This window comes from Triplophysa dalaica, chromosome 18, assembly GCF_015846415.1.
Source record: "Triplophysa dalaica isolate WHDGS20190420 chromosome 18, ASM1584641v1, whole genome shotgun sequence".
NCBI lineage: Eukaryota > Metazoa > Chordata > Actinopteri > Cypriniformes > Nemacheilidae > Triplophysa > Triplophysa dalaica.
The window spans coordinates 14,747,132-14,770,505 of NC_079559.1; the positions used below are offsets into that span (position 1 = coordinate 14,747,132).

At 46.0% G+C, this 23,374-nt stretch overlaps 1 protein-coding gene and 1 long non-coding RNA gene across 4 annotated transcripts in view; one reads left to right on the top strand and one right to left on the bottom strand.

Moving 5' to 3' along the window:
* Positions 1-6,000: 6,000 nt before the first annotated feature.
* Positions 6,001-22,088, bottom strand: LOC130407204 (uncharacterized). 2 transcript variants are annotated; one of them, XR_008904588.1, is made up of 8 exons: positions 21,993-22,088; positions 20,841-20,963; positions 20,266-20,752; positions 8,669-8,778; positions 7,797-8,433; positions 7,579-7,658; positions 7,400-7,462; positions 6,001-6,741 (listed from the first exon to the last, which is right to left on the bottom strand). It is a non-coding gene; the product is annotated as an uncharacterized LOC130407204 (long non-coding RNA). The 2 variants fall into 2 exon arrangements; XR_008904587.1 differs by having other exon boundaries at positions 20,266-20,963.
* The window catches only part of LOC130407197 (serine/threonine-protein kinase pim-3-like), a 35,340-nt gene continuing 33,958 nt past the window's right edge, over positions 21,993-23,374 (top strand). For both annotated transcript variants that reach the window (XM_056729934.1, XM_056729937.1), the window contains exon 1: positions 21,993-22,096. The gene's annotated coding sequence lies outside the window, so the exon portion shown is untranslated. The remainder of the gene's footprint in view (positions 22,097-23,374) is intronic.

Below are 23,374 nucleotides of genomic sequence, written 5' to 3' on the forward strand. Positions count from 1 at the left end.
ATGTCTAATTTTGACAAAGCCTTGTTTTTGTTTGATCACTTAGAGGGCGAAGCCCGAAACGAGATTAAGTACCGCCCTACAGCCACACGTGAAAACCCGGAGTCAATAATTGAAGTCTTAAGGGAAGTATATGGCTGTGCTAAATCATATGTGTACTGGCAACAGCACTTCTTTAACAGAAAGCAAAAGGACAATGAAAGTTTGTTTGAATTCTCTCATGTTTTAATGGAATTGTTGGATAAAGTAAAACAGTCAAACGAAGGTGCCATCAGAAACCCTGATATCATTTTGCATGACCAGTTCTGTGAAAATGTCTGTGATCCCATGTTACGCAGGGAACTCAAGAGATTGGTGCGAGCAGATAGCGGGTTGAAGCTTTTAGACGTACGGAAAGAAGCTATAAGGTGGGTGCAGGAGGGCCAGTCCAACCGAGATCGTAGTTATCGTGCTCCAGGGGCAATCTGTGAAGCTCAGGTTGTGTCACAATGTGTTACAGCCCCTCAGTCATTAGAATTCATTGAGCTAAAAGACTTGGTCCTTAAGCAGCAAGCTCAGTTGGACATGCTCATAAGGCAATTAGGGCACCCTAGTGGTAGATCACAGGCCCCTCCACCGCAACGGGGTGGACGATATAAACGGGCCCCTAATGGTCAGCCCATTTGTCTGCGGTGCAATCAACCAGGCCATATAGCCCGCTATTGTCAGGCAGCTCCCCCTACCCATGATAGTAGGTTAGCTTCGCGTTTGCCCCCTGATATCCCCCCTAACCAAGCACCAGGCCCAGAAAACCTCCCTAGCCAGTCGGGAAACTAGCCAATCCCACTGTGCAGAGCCACACGCTGGGGAGGAGGGTGTCTGGCTCAATGTATTCTCAATCATATGATAAGTTAGTCAAAACGTGCCCGGTATGGTCTGTTTCTATTGGAGATGTAACAGTTCCCTGCTTGATTGACACAGGGTCAATGGTGACCACCATCACCGAGAGTTTTTTTCGAGAGCACTTTCATCATTTACAAAAGAAAGACTGTAGATGGCTTGGGCTTAAGGCCGCTAATGGTTTGGATATTCCCTATATCGGTTACTTAGAGTTGGACGTGTGGGTACTGGGGCAATGCATTCCGGGGAGGGGAATTTTAGTTGTCAAGGACCCAGAGTGTGGCCCTCTTAAAGATCGTAAGCTCGTAACACCCGGGATACTGGGAATGAATGTAATTGGGGAATGCTATCAGGTCCTTTTTAAACAACATGGGTCACAGCTCTTCCACTCCCCTCCCGTGAAATCGGCGGCACCGGCAGCCCGACGTGCACTGAGACACTGTGAACAGATCCAGGCCATTGTAAATGCACCGAAACCGTTTAAAGTGAAAGTGCAGGGGAAAAGGGCAGTTTGTCTTGAGGCGGGAGCCCTAACCATGGTCCCGGTTACAGGCCCCCAGTTTGAGTCTGCAGTATTGTTACTGGAGCCCTTGGGCTTTGACGAGGAGCAGTTGCCCGAAGGCCTATTGGTGTCCCCTACTTTGGTGCCAGTTAGAAAGGGTTTTCTATATGCACCTGTAGTGAATGTTGGTAATACAAAGGTATGGTTACCCCCACGTCATCCCATTGGCACTGTACAAGTTGTGGCGGCGACTGTAACAGGAACAGCGGCCTCCATATCAGTCGACCCTTCATGGGAACAGTGTCAAGCTTATGTCTCCACGCAGGAGGTAGCCGAGGGCGGTAGTTTCCCCGAGCTCGCGGCGACAGACTTCCCGGGTTTGACCCAGCAACAAGCGGCTGAGGCCAGAGCCCTCCTGGTCCAGTATAGTAACATATTTTCCCAAGGGGAGGGAGACCTAGGATGTACGTCCTTAATCAGCCATGAGATTCCCCTGTTGGACAATACTCCTGTTCGGCAGCCATACCGTAGAATCCCACCCTCCCAGTATGAAACTGTAAAGGCACACATCCAACAGCTCTTAGATAATAAGGTCATCAGAGAAAGTAGCAGTCCCTATTCTTCTCCGATAGTCTTGGTGACAAAGAAGGATGGGAGTTTGCGCCTCTGTGTAGATTACAGGCAGTTGAACGCAAAAACTCGCCGCGACGCATACCCCCTTCCTCGTATAGAAGAATCATTGGATGCACTTTCTGGAGCGAAATGGTTTTCCACCTTGGACCTCGCAAGTGGGTACAATCAGGTTCCAATGGTGGAGCAGGATAAGTCAAAGACGGCCTTCTGTACGCCCTTTGGCCTGTTTGAGTTCAACCGAATGGCATTTGGACTGTGTAATGTGCCTGGAACGTTCCAGCGGTTGATGGAGCGTATGTTTGGCGATTGCAGATACCAGTCTGTTCTACTATACTTGGACGATGTGATCGTCTTTTCCGCCACTGTTCAGCAGCATCTGGAGAGACTGGGAGAGGTGTTTTCTCGTCTGCAAAAACAGGGACTGAAAGTAGAACTGTCAAAATGCCGTTTCTTCCAGCACCAGGTTGGTTACTTGGGGCACGTGGTCTCGGCTGAGGGAGTTGCCACGGATCCCGCCAAGATAGAGGTGGTTAAGGAGTGGAGACGCCCTGGACATCTGGCCGAATTACGATCTTTCCTTGGTTTCGCGAGCTATTATCGGCGATTCGTGGAGGGATTTTCAAAGTTGGCAGCCCCACTCCACTATCTGGTAGGAAGACTCAGTGGGCCTCGAAGGAAGGGAAAGACCTCCCCCGTCCCTCTGGCATCGGCCTGGGATGAGGGATGTGAGCGAGCATTCCTGTCTCTGAAGGACCGACTCACCTCGGCTCCAGTGCTGGCATATGCTGACTTTAAGAAGCCATTCATCTTGGAGGTAGACGCCAGTCATGGAGGCCTGGGTGCCGTCCTCTCCCAGGAACATGAAGGGAGGGTGCGTCCAGTTGCATTTGCTAGTCGGGGACTCAGAGTTGCTGAAAGGAATATGGAGAACTATAGCTCCATGAAGCTGGAGCTACTCGCGGTAAAATGGGCAGTAACGGAAAAGTTCCGAGAATATTTGCTGGGGAACCATTTCACAATCTTCACTGATAATAACCCCCTGAGCCATTTGCACACTGCAAAGCTGGGCGCAACTGAGCAGCGGTGGGCTTCGCAGTTGGCATCATTCAATTTTACCCTCAGATATCGACCGGGTAAAAGCAATCAGAACGCGGATGCTCTTTCTCGCCAGTATTTGGAACGCTTTACCTTCGGGACAGAGGTCCCCGCATTGGGCGCATTGACCAGCCTCGTGCCGATGCAGTCCACAGAGGGCCAATGCCGGGAGGTGGTGGCCTTACCGGGACGTACACCTCAGGATCTCAGCTCACTTCAGGAAGCTGACCCAGTCATCGGGCCTTTGAGGAAGTACTACCAAGAGGGGCGACGGCCAGGCGCAACGGAGCGTGAAGCGTTACCCAAGTCCAGCAGAGCCCTGCTCCGACACTGGGATCGCCTGGTCGATGAGGAGGGAGTTCTGTACCGCCTGATTCACACACCAGGGGGAGGTCCAGAGACTCTCCAGTTATTGCTGCCCCAGTGCCTGCAAGCAGAAGTCCTACGGAGTATCCACGATGAACAAGGGCACCAAGGCACGGAAAGAACACTCCAGCTACTTCGGAGCCGATGTTTTTGGCCCAGTATGACTAAAGATGCTGAACAGTGGTGCCAGCAGTGCCAGCAATGTGTTTTGGGGAAGGCCGTCCAGCCCAAGGTCCGTACGTACTGGAGCACGATGCACGCCACTCGACCAAATGAAATCTTGGCTCTTGACTTTACTCTGCTAGAGCCAGCCAGTGATGGACGAGAGAATGTTCTGATCCTCACGGACATATTCACGAAGTACTCGCAGGCTGTTCCTACAAAGGATCAAAAGGCTCCGACAGTGGCCAGGACCTTAGTGCAGCATTGGTTTCATAGGTTCGGTCCCCCAGCTCGTATCCACTCCGACCGGGGGCGAAACTTTGAGAGCCTCTTGATCCAGCAACTTTGCCAGATGTACGGTATACAAAAGAGCCGCACCACTCCGTACCACCCTCAAGGGAACGCACAGTGCGAGCGGTTCAACCGCACACTCCACGACTTGCTGCGTACCCTACCTGAGACAGAGAAGCGTCGTTGGCCACACCATCTGCCCCAGCTCACCTTTGCTTATAATATTACCCCACACCAGACCACAGGGCATACACCATATTACCTAATGTTTGGCCACCATCCCAGATTACCAGTTGACTTCCTGCTTGTTACCAGGGAAGCTGCCCCAGATACCAATACACTAGAAGAATGGGTCGAAAAGCACCAGCAAAGTGTCAGGATAACTCATGAACATGTCAGACAGAGATCAGAGGAACTGGCCCTTAGACGGAACCAGAACCATAATGATCAGGTGAACGATGCCGGCTTCCAAGAAGGGGATTTGATCTAACTGCGGAACCATCCACATGGGAGAAATAAAATCCAGGATTACTGGGACTCTGTGGCCTATCGGGTTGTACGTTGCCCTTCTGGAGTAGGAGCGGTATACACTGTGACCCCTGCAAATGCGGATGGAACTGTTCGACAGGTGCATCGTTCTGAAATGCGTGCCGTCCCTGCGGGATTGAGGCCCAGGCCAGGGGGTGTCCCTTGTCCAGTTCAGGAAGAGGAGGCCCCCAAAGACCCCCCTGCCGGGAACGATGGTGATATCCGAGATATGATCATTTGGTATGGTGCAGAACAAGAGCCCCAAACTACGCCGGCACCAACCGGCACCCCAGCGTTTGAGGAAATTGACATTGAGGGTACGGCTGAGGTGCCTGAGGACAACACTGTGGCCGTGCGGCGTTCAGCGAGGTCTACGGCGGGGCAGCACTCCAACCCCCACCGTCTACCCCGGCCGATTAGTGACATCGATGGTCCATCAGGAGTAGAGGATGTAGACCCGCAGACATGAGGTGTCATCGTCGGGCCGCCGATTCATTTGGAGGGGGTGGATTGTGGCCTGTGGGTTTGAGGCACACTTTTCTCTGTCTCTCATCTCCCTCTTTCTTTGCCCCCGCTCGCTTTCACTCCTCCTCGTATCGCTACGTCATCTAATGTGGGTGGGTGAGGTCGGTAATTGTTAACAGGCAGGTGTATATATACCTGTTGTCCTCATCCTGTAGCGAGAGACTGAAGTTAGCTGCTAACGTGTTGGAGGCAGCAGTGTTCCGGGATGTGTTGGTAGCGCAAGAGGTTGCATAGTGATTGCCAACGGCACTACTGTTTGTGTGTGTGCGCGCTTCCGAAACGCGTATGGAATGTCTGGACTGACGAGCACAGAGGAGGTACACTTTTATCTAGTTCTTTTAGCGTATCCTGTTCGTTTACTGCTTTGGGTGTAATAGGGTTCTGTTGTTATGCTCGCCAGCATTTGTGACGGGTGAATGCGTGAAGCGTCGGAACACTGTCTACTAACCCAATCGCTATTGCAGAAAGGTATGTTATGGTTCTGATTATAAGGTATTGGGCAAAAAGTAAAGCGATCATTCGATTAATGGGTCTGGTGTCAGCGAGTGTGTCTTAGTAGCTATATGTATACTGATTATGAATTTTAGGCGTATAGAGCACTTAATTAGAACTCTTGTTTCTTTTTCTTTGTTAAAGAGTCTTCAGCCAATCCGATTGTCTGCTGCTGTTCTTTTGAGTGTGTTTGAATGAATGGGCAGGTGCTGCTTTTTAGACACTTATTTGTTTTGTTTGTTTCTTTTTTTTTACTAGCCGGTGTGCTACAATATCTGTGTGTAGTGAACTGACAGTGGCCACCGGCTAGCGGTTTATATATATATTTTTGTTGTTTGTTTGTCTTCACCCATTACATTAGCCTCGTGTGGGTTGGGCCCACTGGATAGACTTTCCAACGGGCTCCTGCCTGGTTTCCTTAGCGTGTTTCACTCATTTAGCACGACGTGTGCAGTGTACTGCTGTGAAGTGTGTATTCTTAGAAATAGCTCAAAGAGCCTGGTTGTCATTGTTGTGCAGTGTTTGTTCTACTCTAAAGTGGTGTGCCCTAGCTCACGTGTGGTACGGAAACTTAGGCCTGAGTAACTTGTACTTCGGTGGCCCACCCCCTTAGGCTTAGTGTTATGTCAAGTGATGAATTTGTGTGTTATTTATTGAAATCCAAAAGCGACTCAATGTTTTTACTGTAACAAAAATAAAGATTGTACTTTTCTACTTTGTTGACCAAGCCTGTGTGTGCCTCCTGTAAAATATTCCCCTTGCTCTTACCAGTCTGTTCCAAGGGGTGGCGTAGTCACCACTGCTATAGCCGTCAGAGGCTACACAAGCATAAGCAGTGCCGGCCCGAGCCTCTTGGGGGCCCAAAGCAGAATTTGATTTGGGGGCCCCCCTCCCAGCACGCGAAGTCACCTGTGCTTGAAGATTATTGACACAAATCTCACGCTATTATGTTACATTATAAATTAATACAGTGAGGTTATGTATTAATACAAAATAAATACATAAAAATGTTCAATACGATACTTAAATAAAAGACTTTACTCTTAAACTTCTGAATACAAACTGTCACAAAACAAGAAATAAATAATTTGCAAATGTGCAAATGCAAATGTAAATTAAATGTGCAATCTTTTAAATAAAACCAAAATAGACAAACATTCATATAATCAAAAATAGAATGTTACAGAAAAATAGATACTTAAATAATGAAAGAAAACATAAGAACAGGGCGGGTAGAGTTGGTTGTGCTCCAAAGTACTTCAACAGTGTTCCTGAAAGAAAATAGCATTGCATAAGTGCATAGTTGATCGAGCAGAATGAGTTTATTTTGCCATCACTACTTTCACAACAAGCAAATTCAAACCAGTGACCCACACCTAACAATTCATATTCTATTGGCAAATGAGGCACAATTGCAGTATGGTGAAAACTTAACATGGTGATCTACTGCAGCCTATAAATATGAGCAGGGCCGTGTGGAGACCCTTAAGGGGGCAGGTGCTCACAGTAAAAAAGAGGCACATGGAACAAGGCGTTCAACAGGGCTGTGCTCTAAACATAAATACTGTTTATTGTGACAAATTCCTTGCAGATATACGTATTGATACAGAGGCTTCTGTTTTGATATACCAGCCAATGCTGTCATGCAGTTTTAAAAAAAGAAACATAACAGAAAAAACACTTTAATGTTTAAAAGGTAAATATATATTTTCTTTGGACCTATTAATAACTAGATTAGAAATTGAGGTGTATAAAGTTTGACGTGTATAAAGTCAAACCTTAAGTTTTTTTCTCTCCGTTATACAGAATAATAAAGAACAGCTCTGTAGGACATGGAAACAATTAAAAAATAAACGTGGCCCCTGACATATTGGTTAGTATGATTGTAGGCAACAGGCTTTTAAAACACTGTGGGCTGACATAACTTACAGGGAGCAGCTGATTTTGATGTGTTTTCTGGGGATGTCCTGCTGATGTGGCAGGAGGTCATCTCTGGCAATAGAAATTAAAACAAACATGTGACATATATTAGCTGATTAAACAATTGTTATGCATGACAAGATGTACAGATTGCTGAATATGTGTGGAACTGGCTCACATTGACTGACCTACTGTAGTGCTGCAGTTGATGCCAAGGGTGATTGCTTACAGTGGCTGCTGCACACCAAGAGCTGCAAGGTTTTTAAATCTGGGAATGAAACATTAAGAGTGGGCTTGAGAAATCTATATAGACAGAGATATGTGTGTGTTTTGCTTTCTTGTGTCTACAGAGACAACACTTCTCGGTTCCTCTCTCTCTCTTTATCTTTTGCAGCTTGCAACTCACCGTCACCTACTTTAAAAGCTGCCTCCAGAATTTTTTTCTTGAATGAGTTCCACCTCATCATACCACACATGTGAGACTCTTAGGCAGTGTGTTCTTTAATTTTTTCTAAAGCCTTCCTCCAGTGATTTAACCGTACAGCTTTCCAGTTTGTGTGACTCTTGTATTGTCCATAATTCATAAAAACACGGCAACTGAAACAAAACATGGCATCAGTGCTAGGAGAATATTCTAGCCATGGGTTATTTTTATACCACTTCTTCTGAAATGAATGTCCCTCTACATTCTTGTGAAAAGATAGGACTGGTTTGCAGGGTCCAATATTATCACACATTTGAATGAAGGCCTCATCGTACTTAATATTGAATTTTAGGATGTGAGCAGGGTCAGTTGGGTGTTAAAGTCCAAGTAGGTTTGAGAATAGCCCCTCTCTGGCTTCTGTCTCCTTCTCCTAGCTTGCTTCATCCTGCACTGTTTCTGTCGCCTGAGTCTCAACACTTCCCTCTTTCTCTACAGCCTCTGCCTCATGGCTTACTGTTCCTTGTAGTGTTTTTACTGTCGCTAGAGTCATAATTTCCCTCTTTCTCTACAGTCTCTGTCTCCATCTCATCATCTGATTTACTTTCCCCTCTCCGTCCATCTAGGAACAAGGCACAATTCACTATTTCAGCAATTATCTGTTTTTAACCCACACCGCTACTCTTAATCAATACACTACCTAATCAATAATAAATCAACCTAACTGTATTGATACAAAACATCTGATACACTGCAATATAGTAATTATTATTACTATTACTATTGTTGTAGTTGATGGGTAAAATTGAATACCTTTGCAATGTAAACCAATGGTAGGCTACATGTGTTATTCTTACCCGTTGTGCTTTTCATAAACCAGCTGAAACTGGATCCTCTGCCTTTTGAGGCCTCAAGCAGCTCCTTCTTTGTTTGTTTGATTCTCCTCTCTTTTTTAGGCATCTTTGCACTTTAGAACAAACACAAATGGACACATCCTACCTTTTCCTGAAACCCATATCTCCATCACTCTGCACGTTGATGTCAAGTCAGGTATATTAATAATTGTATGGATATTGAGTTTACAGGCTGTAATGTTTTATCAGTTGTTGAATAAAACATATTTTTTCATATAATAAATATAATTCTATTCTAATCTTGTTCTGAATTTACTCATTTTTAAATTAAAATGATATTAAAATAGTATTGAAAAGTGTAATTAGGAAGATTTAAAAATCTGAACAAGCATGTTTTACAAATGTGGAGATAATTATTTTTAAGACACTCTACATTTCTTAAAAATAGGCTACTACTGTATAAAAATAGTAACGTTACAAAGTATGAATATTAACGTTAGTCATATCACATAACATAAAAACACCAAAGCCCTCGACGTCCATGAATATCTTCTCCCCCAAACAGCAAGAATGATTCAAGGGGTAAACATGCACTTTTGTCTATATTGCTGTGTGTAGAAGTAAGACCACTTCACTACTGCCAACAACTACAACATGCTTATAACAATAACAATAACAATAAACTAAGTAAACAAGCAGACCGTTCCGAGTCTGCTAAGCCAGCAGCCGGCGTGCACGGTTTCAATACAGGACGTGGTCGGATCGTCCCGACAACTTCCGGATGAGGTCGTCAGGGGAAAGGTCATCTTGGAGGCCTTTTTTTATCACTGCTTAAATATTATTAGTTAATTTGACTAATCGTTAGATCGGGCAGACCATCGCAATTTTTATTTTACTTTTATATTAATTTGATTTTTTTGCCTTGAGAAAGGGGCACTTAGGGGATAAGGGGCCAAAGAGTCAGGTGCTCAGGCACCCTCCGCTCCCCAGTCTGCACGTGCCTGATTATGAGGATAGCACTGCTATATCACTCGCCATTAAATTGAAGTCTATTTTAATCACAGAAGTCTCCCCACCCAACAGGGTATTGGTATATTTTAACATTCACTTCAACACACACAGCCATGCTAGCAGGCATCCCTTTAACTTAGAAGGTTAAGTTCCCCTTCGGCTGTTTTCTCCAACTTAAAGGTACAGTGTGTAAGATTTTGAAGGATTTATTCACCAAAATGTAATATATAATACAAAACTATGTTGCGAGCGGTGAAGAAAAACCTTACAAAATGAACCGAAATGTTTATATTACCTAACAATGAGCCATTTTATGAATATACACCGCGGGCACACCCTTACATGTAATTTATCAAATTGCACAGCCGTGTTTCTATAGTATCACTACATGGACAAACTGAGCGCGTTTCGTAAAACGAAGGATGCACGGGACTAGATATACATTTACATTTAGACATTTAGCAGACGCTTTTATCCAAAGCGACTTACAAAGAGTTTAGGAGCAATAAGCGATAGTTCATACAGGGGCCATAATACATTAAGTGCCAATACAAAGTTACTGGTATCAACAAAAGCTAGACCACTACCTGTTGAGAGAAAGGGTTAGTGTTTTTTTGTTTTGTTTTTCATTTGTTTGTCAAGTATTCACAGAAGAGTTGGGTTTTAAGTATTTTTTTAAATGTTGTGAGAGATGTGGTTGAGCGGACAGAATTAGGAACAATGTTCCACCAGGAAGGAGTTGTGAATGAGAAAGAGCGGGAGAGCGATTTAGTGCCCTTATGGGAAGGCAATACAAGACGGCGCTGGTTTGCTGAACGCAGGGATCTTGATGGGGTGTAGGAGTGCAGGAGAGTGTGGAAGTAAGCCGGTGGAGATCCAGTGATAGTCCTGTAGGCAAGCATTAGTGACTTGAATCTGATACGGGCTGCAACCGGTAGCCAGTGAAGAGAGATGAAAAGGGGAGTCACGTGAGCCCTTTTGGGCTGTTGCAAGACGAGGCGTGCTGCTGCGTTCTGAACCAGCTGAAGTGGTTTGATAGCTTTTGCAGGAAAACCAACAAGAAGAGCATTGCAGTAGTCCAACCTTGAGATTACCAGGGCCTGGATAAGGAGTTGTGCCGCATGCGCAGTGAGATAGGGTCTGATCTTTCTAATGTGGAATAAGGCATATCGGCATGACCGTGTTGTCTTTGCAATGTGATCATTGAAGGACAGCTGTTCATCAAATATGACTCCGAGGTTCCTGACTGTTTTGGAATGGGTGATCGTGGTATTGCAAAGATGGATGTTAAAATCGTGTTGGACCGTAGGGTGCGCCGGAAACACGAGTAGTTCGGTCTTGGCAGGGTTCAGCTGGTCCTTCATCCAAGCTGAGATGTCCTCGAGGCAGGCTGTAATGTGAGCTGCTACAGTGGTATCGTCTGGGTGAAACGAGATGTAGATCTGGGTGTCGTCGGCATAACAGTGATACGAGAATCCATGTGCCTGTATGATGGGTCCCAGTGATGTCGTGTAGATGGAAAAAAGCAGCGGTCCAAGCACCGACCCCTGTGTTTAGGCGGCAGCTTGCAACGCCAGTACATAGAAGGATTACCAGAAGAGGAAGAACAATAACAAAATTTACTTGTCTTGTTTTTTATTAGAAATAGAAACGGTTCTTTGTTGCGGTAAGAAGTGAAATTTGCGCTAATGCCGGACCACACATACTCTGCACACGAGCCGACAGAGCGTCAATCTGTTTTGTCAAAAAAGAGAAAATACGATGCAGCAAGGCGAAGTAGACACAAAAAACGGCAGAAAACCCGAATAAACATCGCCGTAGCTTTCCCAAATGGAGTGCACTGAAGCAGGAAAAGGGTTTTCTAAGCGATGACAAGTTGGAAGCTTTCTGCTGGACCGGTAAGTTTGTCAAATTTCCGCTATATAAGTGAACTGTTTGTTTGATAGCTTTAGCTAATAGATGAGCTGATCATCAAGAGAAGTAGCGTATTTCCTTGTAAATTTAGATTACACGCCTTTAGCATTAGCAAGCGGTTTAAATAGGCTGTAAATTACGAACCAAGTTACCGTGCCAAAAAATGCTTTGTATAAAAAGGGAATAAATCACTGACAAAATGTTAAACAAGTAACAATAATATTCACTATAACGATTTGATTAAATGATGAATTAAGTAACATTTATTTATTTATTTTTCTTTGTAAATAAACCTCGTCACTTGACTTGCAAAGGTTACTCTCTGCTGTCTCAGACGACGACATCTCTGTCCTGTGTCCGTAACTTCAGTCTGTTGTTCGCCTGTGAGAAGTAGATTGCAATAATCAACATTATCATTATCATATAATGCCCGCTGTCATTTACGGAACCCCTTTGTCCTGTGACGGCAACCGTAGTTTCGCTAATGGGAGGGGGGTGTCGGAGCTGTAGGTTGCAATTTCCAACTACACCAATAGTGGCCTCTGAAACGAACACATAGAACCTTTAAACTGATATCTATAATCGATACGTGAAATACACCTAGATAAATGTATATTAATAATGCGAGACATTTCACTTTTGATGGCGGGGATTTAACGTTAGCCTTGGTGAGGGCTTATATAACATCACGAGTCATGACTAGCCGCTACCTCAAGTGACGTGAGCACAATTTGTCACTAATCACGCAAACATACCTTTATCTTGCTCTTTTTTCTCCTCTGTCCTTTTCTTATTTATCTTTTCGGCACCAGAGGGATACATCCTTTTTTGTGACATGGCTTGTCATTTATTAATTACAGTGACACGCAATTGCACGCCATCGCAAATTATCAATGCGCGCGAAATGTGTCTGTCACGACCCAGCTTGGGTTGCGGCATCTTCTGCACATGGGTGTGTTGTTTTGTCGAGCACGGGGTTGGGTACTCGCTAACCACGTGCTCAGTGTCTGCGTCACTCTCCCCGCCCCCGTGTTCTCTTAGGTTTCTCCTACACGGGTGATTTTCCACTCAGTCTCACACACCTGATTGCTATCTCCCATCTAGCTCTCTACCCCTCACGCACCTGCTTATTATTTACCCTTGTCAGGTTTTCCTTTATTATGCCCCAGTGTTTCTTGTCCGTTGTCTGACCGTTGCTTCTTGCCAGTTCAGACTGCCCTAGACGTGCTGCGGCTCGTCTAACGAAGTCTTGCATTGTTCCAGTCTTGTTGCCAGATTGTTTCTTTGTCACAGTTCCCAGATCCATTCACCACGTTTCTAAAACCATATCCTGTGAGTACGGCTGATCGGCGGCTATCTGTTATTCGCTTCTATTCTTTTGGGATTATACCAACAGCTTGATTTGACGTCCCTGGACTACTCTTCCACACCTCACGAACTCTCGCACGGAATCGTGTTGAGCCTCTATTACGGGATCGCCGGTAACCGTGTCACTGCCTTCTCTCACTGTGGACTAAGGCTCCAGCCTTTCGAACTGTTTTTGTGCTGTTGACTTTATCTCATCTAATAAAGCATTGTTCACCCCGCTATTGGGTCTCTCCTGTGTTTCGACCATGACAGAACGGTCAGACCACGTACATGACCCAGCGGGACAAGATCCGCTGCGAGCGGCTTTACAACAACAGGGGATTCTGTTGGGACAACAGGCGTCCCGCCTCGCTGCTGCCGCTCAGGAAGTGGACTCGCTGCAAGCCCAGATGGCAGCGTTACAACGCCAGGTAGCCGACCTCCTACGGGGCTCCGCGCATACGGGAGGTGCCCAAAACCCATCTGTTCGTGGGACCGTGAGCACTCCTGAGCCCCATGCCAACTGTCCGCCGCTGTATGATGGGGATCCCAACTCCTGCCGGGCATTTCTCTCCCAGTGTGCTCTGGTCTTCGCCCTTCAACCTCGCCGGTATGACTCAGAGGAGGTTCGGATCGCCTATGTCCTCACTCTGCTAACTGGGAAGGCTCGTCAGTGGGGAGTTGCCGTTTGGGAGTCTCAAGATCCGTGTTGCCGTTCATTCCCGGCTTTTCAGGAAGAAATGACTAGGCTGTTCGACAGGTCAGCTCGCGGGGATGAAGCAGCTGCACTTCTCTCCCGTACTACCCAGGGAAGATCGTCCATCACGGACTACGCCATTCGTTTCAAGACCCTAGCAGCGGCGTGTGAGTGGAATGCCGGGGCTCTACGAGCGCGTTTCTTAGATGGCCTCAACCACCTCATCGCTGACGAAATCGCCGCGCTGGACCCGCCTAGAGACCTAGAGGATCTTATCGCCCTGTGTTTGCGGATTGAAGGTCGTATCAGCGCGCGCCGCCAAAGACGCTCTTCTCCACCCGCATGGCGACGTCGAGACCCCAACCTGCAGTCTGAGAGGGAGCCCGGACGGGATTCCGCTCGTGAGACCGGTTTTCTACATCGTCAACCTGCAGATATCACGCAGGAACCCATGCAGGTCGGTCGCTCTCGCCTTACCGCCGCCCAGAAGCATCAGAGACTAGTGGACGGACTCTGCTTCTACTGCGGCAAACCGGACCATATTGTCACGAACTGCCCGGTAAAAGCCAACGCTCACCCGTAGAACGGAGAGTCCGGGTGGGCGTCATCAAGAATTCCTCTCCACTCCTTCGCACCCTGCTGCCTTTCCGCCTCACCTTCGGTCACTCTACCCACATTGGGAAGGCCCTCATCGACTCCGGGGCCGAAGGGAACTTCCTGGATGCAGCCACGGCTCGTAGATGGGGCATCCCCACTGTTCCTCTCCAACCGCCCGTCTCTGCTGTTACCCTAGCGGGGAAACCACTTTTTACCGTCACCCACACCACCCCTCACGTAAGTCTTTTTCTGTCGGGAAATCATTGTGAGAAGATTAAGCTGTACATCCTCGATTCCCCCACAACCCCACTGGTATTAGGGCATCCGTGTTTGTCACAGCATAATCCTCACATTGATTGGGTTAACACTTCTGTCTTAGCGTGGAGCCCTGCCTGTCATGTGTCTTGTCTTGGTCCTGCTCCCTCGCCTGTTTCTGTTTCTCCTGTGTTGCAGGTGGATGTCGCTGATCTCGCTGGGGTTCCGGGGGAGTACCATGATCTCCGTGCCGTGTTTTGCAAGTCCCGTGCCATGTCTCTTCCTCCTCATCGGCCTTACGACTGTGCCATTGACCTTCTTCCAGGCACTTCTCCGCCCAGGGGTCGACTATTTTCCTTATCCGCTCCTGAAAGGGAGGCTATGGAGAAGTATATCCGCACATCACTCAATGCCGGGCTCATTCGCCCCTCCTCCTCGCCTGCAGGCGCGGGTTTCTTCTTCGTTCAGAAGAAGGACGGCTCCCTGCGTCCTTGTATTGACTATCGAGGTTTGAACGATATTACGGTAAAAAATAAATTCCCCTTACCATTAATGTCTTCTGCCTTCGAACTGTTGCAGGGAGCTCGGGTCTTTACCAAACTAGACCTCCGCAACGCGTATCATCTGGTTCGTATTCGCGAGGGGGATGAGTGGAAGACGGCGTTTAATACACCTTCGGGACATTACGAATATCTGGTTCTTCCTTTTGGTCTAACCAATGCTCCTGCCGTCTTCCAGGGCCTCATTAATGACGTGCTTGGCGATATGATTAATCGGTTTGTCTTCGTGTACCTGGACGACATTCTGATTTTTTCCCCTTCTCTCCAGGAACACACCCAGCACGTTCGAGAGGTCCTCCGGCGTCTCCTCGAAAACCAATTATTTGTCAAGGCGGAGAAGTGCGAGTTCCACTCCGATACTGTTTCGTTCCTTGGCCATGTGATCTCCCCCCGGGGCATTGGACCGGACGACTCGAAGGTCAAGGCTGTTGCCACATGGCCAGTTCCCGACTCTCGTAAGGCGTTGCAGCGGTTCCTCGGATTCGCCAACTTCTATAGGCGTTTCATACGGGGCTTCGGTCAAGTGGCCGCGCCGCTTACTGCTCTAACCTCCTCTAAGATCCCGTTCGCCTGGAATCCCCGTGCTCAGGTAGCCTTTGATATGCTCAAGTCCCGTTTTGTCTCTGCTCCTGTGCTCTGTTTTCCAGATCCGGATCGCCAGTTTATTGTCGAGGTCGATGAATCAGACGTCGGGGTTGGCGCAGTCTTGTCCCAACGCGCCGGTCATGATGGGAAGGTGCACCCCTGTGCCTTCTTCTCCCATCGTCTCAGCCCTGCCGAACGGAACTATGATATCGGCAACAGAGAGCTGCTGGCGGTTCGGCTCGCGTTGGGTGAGTGGCGTCACTGGCTGGAGGGAGCAACTCAACCGTTTTTGGTGTGGACGGACCATAAGAATTTGGAATACGTCCGTTCAGCCAAGAGGTTGAGTTCACGCCAGGCTCGCTGGGCACTGTTTTTTGGTAGATTCCACTTCACCCTCTCGTACCGGCCTGGCTCCAAAAACGTCAAGCCAGACGCTCTCTCCCGTCTGTTCGAGGAACCAGGCAGAGAGAATTCCGTCGATCCCATCCTCCCTAGGGAGATGGTCGTCGGAGCTCTTGCCTGGGACATCGAGCAGCGAGTAGAGAGGGCCGGTCGTGGGGTGCAAGTACCGGGGAAGTGCCCAGTGGGTCGGTTGTTCGTGCCCGCTCCGCTGCGTCCTGCAGTCCTTCAGTGGTGTCACTCCTCAAAACTAGTCGGCCATCCAGGAATCAAGGGGACCCTGGCCTCCGTGCACCAGCGGTTTTGGTGGCCGTCAGCCACCAAAGATGTCAGACAGTTTGTGTTGGCTTGCCCAGTCTGCGCTCAAAGTAAGACCACCAATCGTCCACCTACAGGTCTGCTCCGCTCCCTTCCCATTCCCTCCCGACCATGGTCTCACATTGCCATGGATTTTGTTACTGGCCTTCCCCCGTCCAGAGGGTGCACTGTGATTCTCACGGTGGTGGACCGTTTTTCCAAGGTGGCTCATTTTATTCCTCTCCCTAAACTTCCTTCAGCCCGAGAGATGGCTCAACTGATGGTGGATCACGTCTTCCGATTACACGGTCTTCCGGTAGACGTTGTTTCCGATAGGGGTCCTCAGTTTACCTCTCGGTTCTGGAAGGAGTTCTGTCGACAGATCGGGGCCTCAGTCTGTCTTCAGGGTTTCATCCTCAGACCAATGGACAATGTGAGCGAGCCAACCAGGATCTCGGACGGAGACTCCGCTGTCTGTCATCCAACAACCCTAATTCCTGGAGCCAACAGCTCTCATGGGTGGAGTACGCCCACAACTCCCTTCCCACCGCTGCCACAGGTATGTCCCCATTTGAATGCGCGCTTGGTTACCAACCCCCTCTGTTCCCCTCCCAGGAACTCGATGCTGCGGTTCCCTCAGCTCTGGCGTTCGTCCGGCGTTGCCACCGGACCTGGACGAGGGCCAGAGAGGTTTTGGCCCAAACCAACCTGAGAACCAAATCAGCGGCCGACCGCCACCGGATTTCTCCTCCTGCCTATGTGTGCGGTCAACGGGTATGGCTCTCCACCAAGGACCTCCCTCTCCGGACGCCCTCTCGTAAGCTGGCGCCCAGGTTCATTGGGCCGTTCCGGATCGCCAAGGTGGTTAACCCGGTAGCCGTACGACTCAAGCTTCCTCCTACTCTTGGTCGAGTTCACCCTGTTTTTCACGTATCCAGGGTTAAACCTTTTGTTACCTCCCATCTCAATCCGGATAGTTCCCGACCCAACCCCCCCCCGCCTCGGCTGGTGGACGGCGTCCCTGTTTATACCGTCAAGAAGCTACTAGATGTCCGCCGTCGAGGTAGGGGTTTCCAATACCTAGTGGACTGGGAGGGTTATGGCGCAGAAGAAAGGTCATGGGTTCCCTCACGAGATGTGTTGGACCGGTCGCTGATCATGGAATTCCACCGGAGACGAGGTGAGCCCCCTCCCTGAATCGCCCTGTGGCGCTGGTGGGGAGGGGGGTACTGTCACGACCCAGCTTGGGTTGCGGCATCTTCTGCACATGGGTGTGTTGTTTTGTCGAGCACGGGGTTGGGTACTCGCTAACCACGTGCTCAGTGTCTGCGTCACTCTCCCCGCCCCCGTGTTCTCTTAGGTTTCTCCTACACGGGTGATTTTCCACTCAGTCTCACACACCTGATTGCTATCTCCCATCTAGCTCTCTACCCCTCACGCACCTGCTTATTATTTACCCTTGTCAGGTTTTCCTTTATTATGCCCCAGTGTTTCTTGTCCGTTGTCTGACCGTTGCTTCTTGCCAGTTCAGACTGCCCTAGACGTGCTGCGGCTCGTCTAACGAAGTCTTGCATTGTTCCAGTCTTGTTGCCAGATTGTTTCTTTGTCACAGTTCCCAGATCCATTCACCACGTTTCTAAAACCATATCCTGTGAGTACGGCTGATCGGCGGCTATCTGTTATTCGCTTCTATTCTTTTGGGATTATACCAACAGCTTGATTTGACGTCCCTGGACTACTCTTCCACACCTCACGAACTCTCGCACGGAATCGTGTTGAGCCTCTATTACGGGATCGCCGGTAACCGTGTCACTGCCTTCTCTCACTGTGGACTAAGGCTCCAGCCTTTCGAACTGTTTTTGTGCTGTTGACTTTATCTCATCTAATAAAGCATTGTTCACCCTGCTATTTGGTCTCTCCTGTGTTTCGACCATGACAGTGTCTAAGCTCAATTGCGCATGACTCAACCGCTAACAGTCACAGCAGTTGTCGGCAAATCAGAATTTTCTTATCTTGAATATTCTTTTCATTTCATTTATTCATTCATATTCAATAATTAATTTATTCATTCATTAATATAACTTGTTTTAAGTAATTGTGAGAATCTGGATTTCGTCCTGTCCTCCACAAATACTGCATCTGTGTTTATTCCAATATTCATCATATGTATTCTTATTATTCACTTCTATTCATAATATTTGCTCCTTACTTTCTTGTTGTTTAACCTCGTTGAAAGTTGTATTATGTCTTATGCTGTCTTATGTTGATATAAGCATCTGTTGTTCTCCATATCAAGGTTCCTAATGATGCCTATGGACGATTGTTCTGTTATTGTAATATTAAATATGTAATCATATCTGATTGTTCAGGAGGAAAGACTAAACAGAAAGTCTGGTGATTTTCCACTGTTTTGGTGGTTTTATATGACGCCTCCTGAGGCAAACTTATAAGTATTAGTCCTAAAATAATAAACTTTGGACTCTGATTGAACAAGCACTTGTGTCTGTGTCAAACTTTGTCTCCAGATCTGCAAACTCTGTGTGTTCCGTCGACTAGACTCTTCAACCGTAGAATATTGTTAGACAAGGGGACATAAGAAGTTTACATTCTTTCAGTTATTTAATTGTAAAAAACCATGGCCAGGGGGCCCCAAGCAGCCGCTTAGTTCGCTTATGCCTCAGGCCGGCATAAGTAAATGAAAAAAATTGCTAGATTGTGTTTATTTTGTTGGAGATTTCGGAAAGTATTTGTTCCTTTTATTGTTTAATTAATTCGTATATGGTATTTGAATGTTTTAAGGAAAGAAACCATCGCTTTACACAAAGTTTTACTCCAGTAAACGATATGGAAGCCAGGTCAACAGGTTAGTTTTGATGATGATAAATGTCGGTGCTGGTGTTCTAAATAAACAAAATCTGTAATATCAATAAAATTTTGTTTTAGGTTATGTGGGTTGCGGTGGCATTTTCATAATTTCTCATAAAATTACTTGTTTACCTAGACTGATTTTGGAGTTGTCTTAGAGAGTACTTTGAATGTTTATAAGTAATAGTAGTGGAGTATATTTATATCAGCTGACATACTTTTAACACATTTAGAAATAACAATTGTGGAAAAAAACTAAATGTTAAACGTCTATTTTACTGATAGATTGCCAAGCTGGTTCGTCTAGACTGAACCCAAATGTCCCGAACCAGCTGACATCCAGCCAGCCAGCACGTGAGTCTCCTATGTAGTGCACTATGTCGGGTGTCCGCCATTTTGTTACCTTGTCCGAATTCTGTGTAAACGACTCATTCCATTCCCTACATTTGTTCAATACTTTTTACTCACAATGCAATCTGATTTTGAGTGTACACTCGCTCACTCGTATTTCCCATGATACAACACGAATCATTATACCTAATGTATTATGGCTCCTGTATGACATATCGCTTATTGCTCCCTAAACTCTTTGTAAGTCGCTTTGGATAAAATCGTTTGCTAAATGACTAAATGTAAATGTAAACATAGATGCATGTTTATTGTTTTGATCCATATGTGTTTAAATTAATTTAACTGTAGAGTGTGATGTACTGCTGTAAAGCTTACATGGATTTTTTCCTTTTTGCAGGTCGCCATCAAACATGTTCCATTACAAAACATTTTGTTATTGTGATACTGTAAATTGGCAAGATTTAAAATATCTAATATACTGTATAGATCTTAAATGTCATGTACATATATATCCAACAACTATTTTAGTTTGAGACATTAACATGTAACATCTTTTTAACAAAACTATTCTTGTGTTTTGAAGCTGTTTGAAGCATTAACAAATTATTGATTAATGAATGTTATTCATACTCAGTTGTTATGCTCATAATATCAATTAGAAAGAATATAGAAAATGCATTTCTTATAGTTGTCTCAAAGTAATAAGACTACAGTCAACTAACCTTTTTTTGTGCTTTTTCACCAGTCTAAGGGCGAGCGTCTACCCAAAGAAGGGCTGTACATCAGGAGCTACATAAATCAGAGACATGCCCTTATATTGTTAAAATATACGACTGGTATCTGGAAGATCAGCTCATCATGACTATGGAATAACCACGGCCATGCATGACCTTGCATGATTTCACCCTATGTCATTCAAGTCTTCTGAGTGAAACCTTGGCACGTCGTTTGATGACCCAAGCAGTTACAGCAGCCAAATACTGGATTGGGCACGACGTCAACCATGGTGACTTGTTATGCGACAACTTCTTGATCAATACAGATCTGATGCAGGTGAAAATTATAGATTTTAGATCCGGCAGGTTTATCTCAACCACCAACAACCTAGAGCCAGGATACTGTGGTGAGTTTCTGTGTTTCTATAGCATTAAGCCCAGATGTGATGACACTTTTGTAAAAACTGTAGCCAAGCCAAGCTTTGTGTTCCCCCTGTAACACATTAGAAAAATGTACAGGTATGATGGATGCCGTTATTCTGTGACTTCAATAACTTTTACTGATTTAATGTTTTGCTCACTTCTTGCTTAAGTTACAGACAGTGCCTATGCGGGTGCAGATACTGTCTGTGGTTTGGGTAAAATTCGGGCACAATTGGTGGGTTGCTGTTGCTACGTTGGCTTCACTCACAAACACATCGTATCTGTAGGTAAGAGAACAGCACTAACAAAAATCTTTAAATGTTAAATGAAACTAAGCATCTGCACTGTTTCTGGGAGTTTTCACCAAATACAACTTCCCAGGAAAAATATAATTATTACTAAAGTCTTTTTTCTTAAAGTTTTTTTTATTCAGGTCCAAAATAAGTCTATTTAACATAAAGCAAGATTTTGACAGATTCCTAAAATGTCTGTTTCCTCTGTCAGGGTTCTGTTCCTTCCTGTCTTGGGTTTTCGTGCCTTGGGGACATTGTCATGAAAATACCATGTCTTGTGAGTGTGTTTTGTTTTGACATTTTGCCGTGTGTCCTCCTGTCTTTCGTTTAGCTCCGCCTCCTTGTTTCTCCGTTAGCAATCTATTAGTGTTTCATCTCCCTCACCTGTCCATTCTACTTCCCGCCAGTCTCACTTAATGTTCGTTAACTGCTCAGCGTAGTCTAGGGTTGGGAATGGGATACCAACATAAACATGACCGGAGGAAGGCAGAGGATGGGGTACGGCGGGAGGAGGGACAAAAACAAGGCGGGGGGAGAAAACAAAGGGATAAATATGATTGAGAAGATAAACAAATGGAGGGAAAAACAGAATGATTTTCTGAGATGAGAAAACCATACTTGAGTGATGTGACCTTTGACCTAATCTATTATCTCTAATAATCATCTTATCTAGTTCTGTTCTATTAGGGTTAAAAGAGTTTCCTAGATCTGGCTGTGTAATTGCATGGCACTGCTGGTTGAGATATCTATTGTTTATGCAGAATTTCCAGACACTTACAATAGTGCCATTTGCATTCATTTCTGACATGCTTTGTGCTGAAATGTGGCAGATTTGTCCAATGCTGTGTGCTTTATACATGTTCACACTGCACAGAGGGAAAATGTATAAAGCCTCAAGATGGCTGAAAGCAGACTGTGGCAGGTAAGATGAATACACACATTGTAGCCTGCACCTATTCCATTGTTTTAGTAATGTCCTTTATTCATTTCTCTTTCGTTGCATTGTGTGTGTGATACCTGAGAGTTTGGCCTCCAGCTTTCGTATATGATCGTTCCTGCGCTGGATCTGAGATGAGAAATCATCTCTGGAGCTGCTGCCGTCGGATGCCTCAGAGTGAAGGGTACAGATGAATACACACTCATCATAATCATATTACGAATCCTGATCTATATACGTGGAAAACATCTTATACAGTGCCTTGCGAAAGTATTCGGCCCCCTTGAACTTTTTGCCACATTTCAGGCTTCAAACATAAAGATATGAAACTGTAATTTTATGTGAAGAATCAACAACAAGTGGGACACAATCATGAAGTGGAATGAAATTTATGGATATTTCAAACCTTTTAAACAAATAAAAAACTGAAAATGTGTGCAAAATTATTCAGCCCCCTTAAGTTAATACTTTGTAGCGCCACCTTTTGCTGCGATTACAGCTGTAAGTCGCTTGGGGTAAGTCTCTATCAGTTCTGCACATCGAGAGACTGAAATTTTTGTCCATTCCTCCTTGCAAAACAGCTCGAGCTCAGTGAGGTTGGTTGGAGAGCATTTGTGAACAGCAGTTTTCAGTTCTTTCCACAGATTCTCGATTGGATTCAGGTCTGGACTTTGACTTGGCCATTCTAACATCTGGATATGTTTATTTGTGAACCATTCCATTGTAGATTTTGCTTTATGTTTTGGATCATTGTCTTTTGGAAGACAAATCTCCATCCCAGTCTCAGGTCTTTTGCAGACTCCATCAGGTTTTCTTCCAGAATGGTCCTGTATTTGGCTCCATCCATCTTCCCCTCAATTTTAACCATCTTCCCTGTCCCTGCTGAAGAAAAGCAGGCCCAAACCATGATGCTGCCACCACCATGTTTGACAGTGGGGATGGTGTGTTCAGGGTGATGAGCCGTGTTGCTTTTATGCCAGACATAACGTTTTGCATTGTTGCCAAAAAGTTCGATTTTGGTTTCATCTGACCAGAGCACCATCTTCCACATGTTTGGTGTGTCTCCCAGGTGGCTTGTGGCAAACTTTAAACAACACTTTTTATGGATATCTTTAAGAAATGGCTTTCTTCTTGCCACTCTTCCATAAAGGCCAGATTTGTGCAGTATACGACTGATTTTTGTCCTATGGATAGAGTCTCCCACCTCAGCTGTAGATCTCTGCAGTTCATCCAGAGTGATCATGGGCCTCTTGGCTGCATCTCTGATCAGTCTTCTCCTTGTATGAGCTGAAAGTTTAGAGGGACGGCCAGGTCTTGGTAGATTTGCAATGGTCTGATACTCCTTCCATTTCAATATTATTGCCTGCACATTGCTCCTTGGGATGTTTAAAGCTTGGGAAATCTTTTGTATCCAAATCCGGCTTTAAACTTCTCCACAACAGTATCTGGGACCTGCCTGGTG